Source organism: Lycorma delicatula, chromosome 12 (genome assembly GCF_047948215.1).
Source record: "Lycorma delicatula isolate Av1 chromosome 12, ASM4794821v1, whole genome shotgun sequence".
Lineage (NCBI taxonomy): Eukaryota > Metazoa > Arthropoda > Insecta > Hemiptera > Fulgoridae > Lycorma > Lycorma delicatula.
Window position 1 is genome coordinate 2174263 of NC_134466.1, and position 13019 is coordinate 2187281.

At 26.2% G+C, this 13019-nt stretch overlaps 1 protein-coding gene across 3 annotated transcripts in view; it reads left to right on the top strand.

The window, feature by feature from the left end:
- Positions 1-13019, top strand: part of LOC142333398 (platelet-derived growth factor receptor alpha-like) — a 59014-nt gene that overhangs the window by 16207 nt on the left and 29788 nt on the right. For 2 of the 3 annotated variants that reach the window (XR_012758586.1, XR_012758588.1), the window contains exon 1: positions 122-244. The exons of the other annotated variant lie outside the window; for it this stretch is intronic. The gene's annotated coding sequence lies outside the window, so the exon portion shown is untranslated. Of the gene's footprint in view, positions 1-121; positions 245-13019 lie in introns of those variants that run through there. 3 annotated transcript variants of the gene reach the window in all.

Consider the following 13019-nt stretch of genomic DNA (forward strand, 5'->3'; position numbering starts at 1 on the left):
TTCAACTATTTAAAACGTTGTTTTGTAATGTAATTTTTGCTTTTTTTTTTGGAAATTGTACTATAAAAAGTCATTTTATATATGTCAGCATTTACATTACTGCTAAAATTCATGTTGGTATCGTCGGTCCGACTGATTTGTCGTAATCATCTGTTTGGGAGTTATGTTGGTTGAGTTAAAAATATTGCAAATGAATGTAATTTAATCGTCGATCGTTGATATTCGTTACTTGTTTGTAATACACGTAAGTTAATTAGGCTAATATTAATATTTAATGTCTGCTAATGTAAAATAAGTCTTTTTTGTCAACTGTAGTTCTATTCAACGTATTTTTTAACGTTTATTGTTTTATCCTTTAAGTAACCTACTTCTAACCTACCTTTAAGTAATATAAGTAACCGTAAACAATAGTTTTTTAATTTTTTTTAATCTATTAGTTGGAGGCCAATTATACTTTTTGTACTAAAAAGATTAATTTTATTTTCCTCATCAGTAAATTGATAGGTAAAGGAATAATCAAATTACATCTACAAAATGTCAGTATCAGATTGCTGCCTCTAGTCTGAGGTGATGGTTGGTTTAGAAGTGTATTTTTATACATCATACTATTGAGATTGCAAGAAAGGTTGTTCCGACAATTACGTGGATAACATGGAACCCTGTTGTTAGAGAGAATGATGACCCGTAAATTGAATCTGCTAGTGTGAAGGTTGATTGTTGATATTCTCATTTTTGTAGAAATGTAAAGTACAGTCCTAGAAGGATAGTTAGTATTAGTGATTTATTTGATATTGATAATTTGTTTGATAAGATTCTGTGGTGTACTCATGTTACTGTAATTTCTGATGAAATTAGGATAATTGTGTTTAATAGTGGGATTTCTATTGGATTAAAGGATTTAATAGATTTTCGGGGTCAATTTATTCCGATTTCAATTGATGGTGCTAATCTTGAGTGGAAGAATATTCAGAAGAATGACAGGAAAAATATTATTTCTGAGATAATAAATATGATTATTCCTATTTTTATTAGTGATTTTACTTTATTTGTATCATTTCCTTGAAATGTTGCTTCTCATGTAATATCTCGTCATCATAATATTATGGACATTGTTGATAAGGTCATACCTACTGCTATAAGGTTATACTCTTTTGTTTGAGTTCATTTAACAGTTCCCGTTAGCATTGTTATTACATTTATCGATAAAATAATTGGTCATGGTCTTTTTGTAACTATGTGAAACGGGTGATTTTTTTTTCATAAGGTACTTCTCTAGAGTAAAATGTTACAAGGATTGCAAATACATACGCTTGAATTATTGAGATTGCTGTTTCAAATGCTGTTAAGATCATTTGAATCGGTATAGTAAGTATTAATATTTTCATTGATGTATTTCTTAATAGTGTTATTAGGAGGTGTCCTGCAATTATATTTGCTGCGAGTCGAACAGCTAGTGAGATTGGTCGAATAAGGTTTCCTGTAGTTTCAATTAAGATTATTATTGATGAAATAGGGGAGGGGGTGTTCCCTTTGGTAATATGTGTTTAAATATTTCATTTGTAAAGTTTTTTCATCTATATGTTGTGATTATAATTCATCTTGGTAGTGCAATTGATATTGATACTACTAAGTGTCTCGTCGATGTAAAAACATATGGAATTAATCCTAGTACATTTCTAATTATGATAAATATAAAAATTGATATCGCTAATTAGGATTTCTTTTTGGTGGGTCATTGATTTAAATTCATTTATTAGTTTTTTTCTATTATTTTTATTATTATATTTATTCGAGTTTTTAGTTCAGTATCATTTTGGTAAAATTATTGTTGTTATGAGTATAATTATTCAATTTCTTTGTAATAATTTAGTTGCTGGATCAAATGTTGAAAAAAGTCTAGTTATCATTTTCAATTAATGTTTATTTTTATTTTTTTGGGGGGGTTTTTATATTTGTTATGAAGAATAACTTTGTTATGTTCATTATAATTGTAGCTGTTGTCATTATTAATATAATGTTTCATATTATAGGGGACATTTGTGGAATCAAGGTGCACATTATATGTATTTTTTATTTGACAGTTAAATGCTTTCTTTAAACTAGCGTCTTTCATTAAGAGTATTCTATGTTTACTATATTTTTAAGAGACCATTACTTTCTTTCAGTCGCTTAATGTTTATTTATTTTTATGTTTTTATTCATTTAATAAATGATTTTATGTCAATTCTTTCTACGGTAATTGGTATAAATCTGTGGTTTATTCCACAAATTTCTGAACATTGTCCAAAAAATACTCCTGGGTTTTTAGTTATTAATCTAATTTGATTTAGTCTTCCTGGGATTGCATCTATTTTTACTCCTATTGATGGAATTGTTGTTAAGAGTGGATTACATCAGATGATGATACGATTATTCGGATTTGTGTTAAGAATGTAATAATTATTCGGTTGTCAACTTCAATTAGTCGGAATGAAGTTAAGTCATTTTGTGGTTTCATGAATGATTCAAATTCTATTTTTTTTGAGTGAGTATTTATATGATCAGTATCATGGATGTCCAATTGTTTTAATGGTGATTGATGGTTTAATTATTTCTTCTATTAAATATAAAATTTTAATTGATGGGATAGCGATGAAAATTAAAATAATTGCTGGCATTGTTTCTATTATTTGATTTTCTGTTAGTAGGTTATTTGATAATTTATTTTCTGTTATTGTTATTATTATAATTGTTACTGTTATTGCAATAGATAACAAGATCATTATAGTATGATCGTGGAAATTTATTAGTTGTTCAATAATTGGTCTAGCTCTATTTATTATATTAAATTTTATTCACGATGAGATTTCTAAGGAAATTATTTTTTAACTTATTAATGAATTTTAAGTTCATGGCAATTTTCTGCCGCTCTTAGAATGGCTTTGATACTGATGGTAGTTCATTAAATGAGTGTTTAGGGGGGGGAGTAATAAAAAATTATTCAATTGATGACGATTTATTGTTTTTGAAGATTGTAATTCGTTTGAATACTATCGACTCTCATATGATGAATATAAATATTATAATTCTAATTGTTGAAATTAAGGATCCTATTGATGAGATTATATTTCATGTTATGTAGTTGTCTGGGTAGTCTGAATATTGTCTTGGTATTCCCGCTAGTCCTAGGAAGTGTTGGGGAAAGAATGTTAGGTTTACTCCGAGAAATATAGTTGAAAATTGAATTTTTAATCATTTTTTATTTATTCTTATACCTGTTATTAATGGGAATCTGTGAATAATTCTTGCCGTAATAGCGAAGATTGCTCCTATTGATAGAACATAATGGAAATGAGCTACTACGGATAACGTCAATCGATGAGTTAGCTAGGATTATTCCTGTTAATCCTCCAATAGTGAATAGAAATACAAATCCCGTGGATCAGATTATTTGAGGTGATTTTTATTTTTGTTATTCCTTGCATTTTAGCTATTCATCTAAAGATTTTAATTCCTGTCGGTACTGCAATAATTATAGTCGCAGAAGTAAAGTACGCTCATGTATTGATGTCTATTCCTACAGTAAATATACGGTGTGCTCATACAATAAAGCCTAAGATACCGATTGCTAGTATCGCATAAATTATTCCTAGATGTCCGAATGTCATTATTTTTCCTCTTTCATTTGTAATAATGTGTGAAATTAATCAGAATCCTGGTAGAATTAAAATATATACTTCTGGATGTCCAAAGAACCAGAATAAGTGTCGATAAAGAATCGGGTCTCCTCCTCCGGTAAGGTAAAAAAATGAGGTATTAAAATTTCGGTCTGTCAATAGTATTGTGATTGCTCCTGCAAGTACTGGGAGTGACACGAGTAATAGAATTGCTGTGATTAGGACTGATCAACAGAATAATGGTATTTTTTCTATAGTTATTCCCCTTGGTCGTACATTTATAGTTGTTGAGATAAAATTAATCGCTCCTATAATTGATCTTAATCCTGCAATATGAAGGGAGAAGATGGTTAGGTCTACTGATGGTGGTCCTGAATGTGCGATTTGGGCTGAAAGTGGTGGGTAAACAGTTCTTCCTGATCCTGATCCTACAACTGAACTTGAAATTAGTAATGTAATTGATGGTGGTAATAATCAGAATCTTATATTATTTATTCGAGGGAATGCTATATCTGGTGCTCCGATTATTATCGGTACTAGTCGGTTTCCAAACCCTCCAATTATGATCTGTATTACTATAAAGAAGATTATAATGAATGCATGTGATGTTACGATGGTGTTACAAATTTGGTCATTTTTAATTATTTATCCTGAGGGTTGTATTAATTCTATTCGGATAATTATTCTTCTTATTGTTCCTAATATTCTAGCTCAGAGTCCAAAGATGAAGTATAGAGTTCCGATATCTTTGCGGTTCGTTGAAAATATTCATTTATTCATTAATGGGATGGCTGATTTAGGTGATAAATTGTAAATTTATTTAAGGTTTATAAACTCTCATTATTTTGCTTTATATTCTATTACGATTCTATATTGCAAATATAGCGGTGCATTTATTTGCTAAGGCTTATTTATAATAATAATTTTAATTTTGAACGTTAATAGTTTTTTTAACTTAAATCCTTCTTATTTTAGTTTAATTTTAAAATTATTATTATTGGAATTCCTATTAGGTTTAATAGAATTGGAATAATCGATTCTTATTTTATTGTTTTTTTTATTTTTTATTTATTTGATTTGGTTATTGTTGGAATTATTATGTTTAGGTATATGTATGCCGATGTAATTGATGACACTAGTATAATTATAGGAATTACTGGTGCTGTTCAAATTGTTGACTTTATGATTATTCATTTTATTAAAAGTCCTGTATACCTCTTATCGATAATGATGAAATTGTAAGATATTTTTGTTAGATTTGTTTGAGTATTAATTTGGTTTAAAAAGTTAGTTTTTTTTTTTTAATGTGTTTATTGTGGTTATGTTAATTATAGTGTATATTATGAATAGTAAAATAAATTGTTGTTTTGAAATTATTAATGAAAAGATTATTACCGGTGAGTTTGTAATTGATGAGTACGCTATTAATTTTTTTAATGATGTTTGTTTAATCCCCGAGATTGGTGCTATGATTATCGATATAATTATCGGTACTATTATTAGTTTTATTCTGGTTATTTGGAGTGATTTGCAGTGATTGTTGGAATAATTTTTTGTACGGTTATTATTATTATACATATATTTCATCTTATTATTTGTATAATTCTTGGTAGTCATAGGTGAAAGGGGATTATACCTATTTTTATTAAAATTCTCATTATTATTAACATTAAGTTTCGGTTTAATAAGATAATTATATATGTTTTATTTAAATATTTATATTTGGTTTCTTAAAAACAAATTTATTATTATAATAGTTGCATCTTTTAAATTAAAATCAAATGTATTTTATCAAATTTTTTAAGTTTATTTTCATCTATTTTGAACAATTGTGTTTTTTTTTTTGTATTAAATTGGGGTAATGTTAGGGGCAGCTTTATCTTCTGGTTTTGATACTTTAAATTGTTAGCTTTTAAGTTTATTTTCATCTATTTTGAACCGTTGTATTGATTTTAACTTTAGTTAGGGGTGACCTCAGTTATTATCGTTGATTAAGGGTAGGAGATCCTTTTTTGAGTGTACTTTGTTTTATTAATTATTTATTAATATGGCTTTAAAGGTTCCTTCTGTAATTTTTTTTTTAAAATTTGATTTTTGTTTTAAAATTTGGCTTTAAATTTAACGCATGAAAATTTTTGTTAGGTTAAATATCCTTAACGGTTAATTTTTATTTTCAGCGTTAAAGTTTTTTAATTTAAGTTATCTTTTATAGAACCAAAAAATGTTGTGCCAGCATTTGCGGTTATTCCTCAGGTTCAAGTTAATTTTTTTAGAATTTAGCCTAACTTTAATTTTAATATTTTTTATTTAGGTGAAATTTATGATACATTTTTTTCCTATGTAAATTTGAATTTAAACCAGGATTAGATACCCTGTTATTCTTAATTAGTAATTTTTTTCTAAGGTAGTATATTTTTTATAATTGAAATTTAATAGGTCTGGCGGTTTTTAAACTTTTTAGAGGAACCTGTAATTTAAATGATATTCCACAATTTTTTGTTCTTTTTTCTTGTATATCTCTGTCGTTGAGTGTAGTGAAAATTTATTTTCTTTTTCTTTTTTAAAGATTTATGTTAGGTCAAGATGCAGTTATAAAAAAGTTATTATGGGTTACATTAATTTGTTTTTTGATTTTTTAATTTGATTTAATTTGAATTTTGGATAATGTAATAATTTTTGGATAATAATTTTTTTTTAATTTTAATTAATATTTTGAATTTTGCTCTTAATTATGTACATATCGCCCATCACTCTCATAAATTGATAAGTCGTAACAAAGTAGATGCAAAGTGTATCTAGAATCAGATTTTGGGTTATTCTTATTTACAATAAGCTTGTTTCCTGTTCAATTCAGTTGAGTCTGATTTGTGTCTTTCTTTTTTTTTTTCTTTTTTTAATTTAGTTAATTGTACAATATTGGATTAATAAATTTTATTTTAGAATAATAATTTTTTTTTAGTACCTTTTGTAACTTTTTAAATTTATTATTTTTTTCCCCCGATAATGAAGATCTATCTTAATCTGTATTTTATTGTAGAATAATTATTTATAAGTTTTGACGTGAAATTCATTTCTTTTTGTATCTGGTTATCTGGTAAATTGATTTAATCGAGAATTTCTTAAAGTTCGTTTATATTAATGAATTTATCACCAAAAGATGCTGGTTTTTTTGAATGCGTTGGTGTAAGAGAAGAAAACGAAAGTCATATTTCATATGACATTAAAGTTTTACGTAAGAAAATAATTCTTTAAATATTTTATTTTTGCATGATTGTTTAAATTTATGATTGCTGATAAATAGAATGTAAAACTGTCTTACATCTTTTAATTGTTTATTTATTTATCAGTGACATTACCTCTGTGAATATGTGTACGCTTGGTACGCTGTGTGTAGTTCACGGTTTTCAAATATATATTTTTTTATAAATGCCGTAGGTTATGTGAATGTATAAATTACATTATATTGATTTATACACATATTAGTAAAATGTGTTAAAATAGCTTACAATTAATGTCCAGTGATTTAATTATGCCTTCATCAGTTATAAAAAATTACAAAATCTGATCGAGGTATTTATAGAATTGAATTTGGAAAGAAGTTACTGATTTTGAACCAGTATTTCCAATTTTGAAAAGAATACTATACACCTTTGCTACTTGTATTGTATAACCTTTGTAATTTATTGTACTAAATATCAAAAACCTGAAAAATTATTGTAGAATAACATAACTTGTGTAGATTATAAAAAATTATGAATGATCGACCGATCGTTCATCAAGGCAGTATTGTGATATATTCTGTAGATTTTTAATTAGTCTTCATGTTTTGAAGTTTTCACATCAATTTAGAATTAGTATCATATGAATTGTACAGAATTTTCTCTAGTAGAGTTTTTTATATTTTCTCCCGTACAATAATATAAAAATATTACATATAAAATAAATAATATAATGACAAATAAATGTAAAAATATATAATATAAAAATAATAAAATTAAGTAAATACTGCATATGATCATGTGCTGAGAGAGTTTTAAACATACTTTACGTTTTCAGACATTGACTTGAAAATATAAAAGGAGTATATAAAATTTTGAAAAATCTCTTAATGTTATACAAAATTATCTTTAATAAATAAATAAATTTTATCCTGTACATAAATTATTTTATGATTAAAAATTTTATTTAATCACAAGTTCAAAATAAAAGTTTTTAAAATGATAGAAAATAGTTTTTAAAATACTAATTTTCTTTTTTAATCAGGATTCTTGTACTTCCCTGCACATTGCCTTCTCTCACTAGTAAAACCAGTGAACAGGGAGAGAGATGTATGGAGTAGAACAATCTTAAAACATTAACATATTTTATAGAATTCTTTTAAAATTCTTCACATAATCTCTAGAAAATTGTAATTATAAGGGTATTAAAAATAAATAAAATTATTAATACAAATTTAAGTGAATAACATGAAATTTTGATTAAAAAAATAAAATTGTATCAAAGATATATTTTTAATGATGGAATTCCCATTAAAGAGATTAATACTTGTGATTTGAAATTTGAAATCGTAATACATCTGGAAGTAGGAGAAATTTTAGGTTAATAAATAAAATAGAAAATTTTATACTTATTAGGTTTCTGAACTGTACATTCAGCCTAATGTTTCTAATACTGCTGTATGTATAACCATGAAGTAATTTATACAACTATAAGATGCTTATCTCCTTTTATCTGTTTTACAGAGTACCCCATTCTTGATAATTGACATCACTCTCCATATGATACAGAACTAAAAACTTATACCCTACTAATAATTAAAAAAAGTCTTTTCTGTACATCTGCTACCCTCTCAGTTGTTATAAAACAAGCTGTAGTCCTACATTTTTCAGCACAGATCTAAAATTTGACTAAAATTTTGAATGTAATTACTGGCATATTGAAAATTTATACTTACTTAATCAGCCCTAGATTTCATTTTGACTATCTGGTCAAAAGAAATTTAGCATCTAATTTTTGCCTAAATCCAGAGTACTTGTTCCCTCTGTAATACATGAAGACCAGTTCTATAAATTTACAGAATTCCTAGTTTATAATAAATATTAGGAAAGATAAATTTTGCCGGCCTCTGTGGATTGAGTGGTAGCATCTTGGCCTTTCATCCAGAGGTCCCGGGTTCAAATCCCAGTCAGGCATTCATCTCATCCTCTGAAGCAATATCTAACGGAGGATGGTCCCGGAGATAAATAAAAAGCAAGATATATTAGATATTATATAAAAAGACATGTAAAATTTTGGATCATCAAATATGAATGGCACACATATTTGAGTTCAGTCTAACATTTAAAGAAATTTCATATATTTATATGACTATACTAATTTTACATTCATAGACTCAAATTCAAAAATGTCATTTAATTTTTACATTAAATATTATTAAAATTATAATAATTTAAAATTAAAACTGATTATGGTGTAAGGACCAAAAGATGTTTCATTATTCTATTGGCCAAATCAGTTATTAAGTTTATTATTATTTCCAGTTAAGTGGAAATCTATGGTGATTCAGACTCCATTATTGTGTATTAAAATGTACTTCCATTATCTACATTTTCCTGTAAAAATTTATTTTCATTTAAATTGGTGAACAAATTACTAAAACTGTAACATAATTATAAAAAGAAAATATTTTATTTTGGAATAATATTGAAGTATGTGACAGCACTAATTATGCGATATAATAAAACAGTGAAAAATTTAATTAAAATGTTAATATTTTTTTTTATTTTTTATTAAAGCCCAGTGAATAAAGGTTACTGATAAACATATGCTTAAAATTCATTACAACTTTACTTTCTTTCCCTAAGTATAAAGGATTATGAATCATCATCATAGCTAACCATCATGTCTTTATAATAATGACATCATCACATAATTGTCATTACGTTAATACATTTCTTTAATCAGATTTATTTTTAATGTGTAGATTATTATTGCAAGTATTTTATTGAGGTTAGGTTTTGTTAGATGACAAAGTTAATTTATGAAGTAACATCTTGTATAAGTTATTGTTTAAGTTTGAAATCAATTATTTAATTATAAAATAATGGGAAAACCGACATTAATTGTGTAATTTTCAATTTTTTCTATGCTAAACAAAATTTTATTATTTTAATTCAATCTTTTAACAATAAATTTGTGTTTTATTTATATATTCCCCATTTGAATGAACGCAAACCGGATTTAGTTAAATTTCTATGTATTAATAGAAATAGATTACTATTTAGCATAAGCTGATTATAAATGTTTAAATTGTATTGCCTATTATGGCAAATAAAATTTTAATAAACCTGACAACCTGATTTAAAAACATGGACTTGTTAAATTTTATGTAATAACACTTTATTATGCAAAATCAGAAAATTAAGTAATTTATAATTTCATTCTCTGAATTAAGTAACTAAACTACATATTTGTCAATTTCATTTTGTTTTCTGTATTTTTTTTATTTCTTATCAATATTTTTAATAGACTGATTGCTTTAAAATAGAAATGAGTTTATCCAAATTTATTATTTCTTTCAAGTTGGATCTGATAACATTAATAATTCACCTTCACTTTTTGTGCATATATATATATATATATATATATAAAACATTAACTTTATCATTCTGTTTTCATTTTTCTTTTATCATCTTTTTTCTGTTCTTATGTTAACATAATTTATTTTTTATTAAAATTATTGCATGTGCTTGCTTATATGTATGAGACTGTATTTACAACTCATAGTGATGTGAAACATTCTGTGTTGGTTTTGTTAACATAATCAGCTGTATAAATTAACTAATAAATTTTTGTTATAATTAAAAGATATTTTATTAAATTTCAAAAGGTTTAAATTAGATAGTTATCACTTTTGCAAGTTTTAATCAGCCAAAGTATGGCCTTCAGAAATTAAAGCCAGCCCTTTTGTAGATTTATTTAAAAACCTTTCATAAGTATTAGATAAATTTTTAAAGGTAATCGGTGAATACATTTTATTAAAATAAAATGTTTATTTATAAAATATGTATTCTCAAATCTAATTACATTTTTTATTTAATCCAACATAATTTTTCACCAATAGGTACCTGAAGGTTGTTAAATAATCAAACAAATATGAGGACTTACTGAAATGTAATGCACACTATTTCATAACTCGCAATTGAAAAAAAGGTAGTCAAATGAAACAAATGTGGCATAAAAGTTCCTTTTATTTGCTATAAAAACTTACATTTATTTTTCTTTATAATCATCATTAACAGCTACCTATTTCTCCCAAAAGTGAACCAGTGTTCTCATTTTGTCAGTGAAGAATGGTGGTAATCTTTCCTTGACTTACGATCTCACTGTATCCTTCAGTTCATCATCAGTGGTGAAATGAATACCTTTAATATGCTTCTGTAATTGCTAAAACAAATGAAGTTTGCAGGACACCAAATCTGGTGAATATGCATTTTCTCTTTCTGTTTAGCCTCCAGAACCATCGTAAGGTATTACTTCAGAGGATGAATGAGGGCGATATGTATGAACGTAAATGAAGTGTAGTCTTGTACAGTCTCAGGTCGACCATTCTTGAGATGTGTGGTTAATTGAAACCCAGCCACCAAAGAATACCGGTATCCACAATCTGGTATTCAAATTTGTATAAAAATAACTGCCTTTATTAGCACTTGAACCTTAGAAATTTTGACTTCAAATCAGCCGGTTTGCGATGATGAGTTCACAATTAGCCCATCCCAGTGGGTTGAGTGTGGAGGGTCAGAAATAGGTTCAAATTTCAACTTCACTAGAGCCTTAGTAGTTGGTAAATTAAACTGCAAGATAGCAGCAGCACCTATTGCTTTGGGTGGGATTTTGTTTTCCTGTTACTTCCAATGTACATTACATTTTAGCTGCCTCATATTTTAAATTAAAAAACTTTTTGTAACTGTAATAAAATTTAGTAGTTTCTAGATCTCTTTATGTAAATAAAATCATTAATTTTATTTTTCGGGCTTAAATTATTAAATGAATATTTAAATCTTTCATTAAAAACAAATATTGATAATTTATGATCAAAAGATGTTTTTGTTTAGTTCTGGTTTTTTTTTTATTCATTATAAAATACTCAGATTTCTCTTGAAACATTGTATGTGATATATTAACTACATGTATATATGCCACAGTTTTTATATATATTTTAAAATCATACAGATTAGCATTTGTACATATGTTTTTTTTTTTTATAACTATCAATATATTTGTAAAAAAAATTGCTACTGCTTAAATTGCATGTATCAGCTGGATAGTTTTTAAGTGCCTTGCATGCATGTAATTTTCTTGTTGTAATTCTTTGCACATTATTTAAACTAGATATTAAACTTCCAACTTTCTAACAAAATAATAATAATATACTTTTTATTAGTAATAAAAGAAGAATTATAATTTTAAAGGAACTGAGATACAAACTATATCAGTTTGAGTGACTTTCTCTGTTAGTGATGATGTTACTTGTACACACGGTCTGTGTGGATGGTGAAGAGATAAAAGTGTCACTTGTAGTGCGAAATATCATCTCCACTACAATGGACTTGGAATGTTGATTTGCAGTAGTGTATTTGACTCTGTGAACAAAGGGTCCTTACAATCCTTAGTTAACTTAGTATTGAATGTAAGTTATTCTTGGAATTTTATGCTGTTTATTGGAAGCGACTTTGACTCATGATCAGGTTGCCTACATCCAATTATGATTATGGCGACTAACAACAATAATATTCAAATTAGACTGGTACTGACAGTTAGTTGATTCAACACATAACTGGAATTTTTACTGAAATCTAGTAACAACCTTTATACTGTACCAGCAAACAATGTCCAATGTAACATTTGCTGTTGAAAAGTGTTATTTCAAAAATAAATATGGAATATGTTACTAAAGAATTTAATAGTTTATTTTTTACAGTATATTGTCATTTACGTGTTAATATTTTTCTTTTGTTAAATTTACTATATTATCATAATTATTTATTGGGTTTTTAAAATTAAAGTTATAGTATTAAAATATTTAGCAAAGACTGTACCAAGTGGCAACAGTCTTCCTATTCCATTTAAAATAATAATAATATTGTACATTAATCAAGAAAAATTCTTTGTAGATATTAGTGACAGTCAGTTTTAATAAAGATATTGAGATAATGAAGTCTCTATGAATTAAATGTTAGTAAGATATTGGGCTAATTTATTGCTGGTTTTAATTTTTTATCATATTTTTTTTTTTTTAATTCAAAGGTCTCTAATTTTGTTAATGTAACAATTGCATTTAAAACAAACTCACTTAATTTTTGT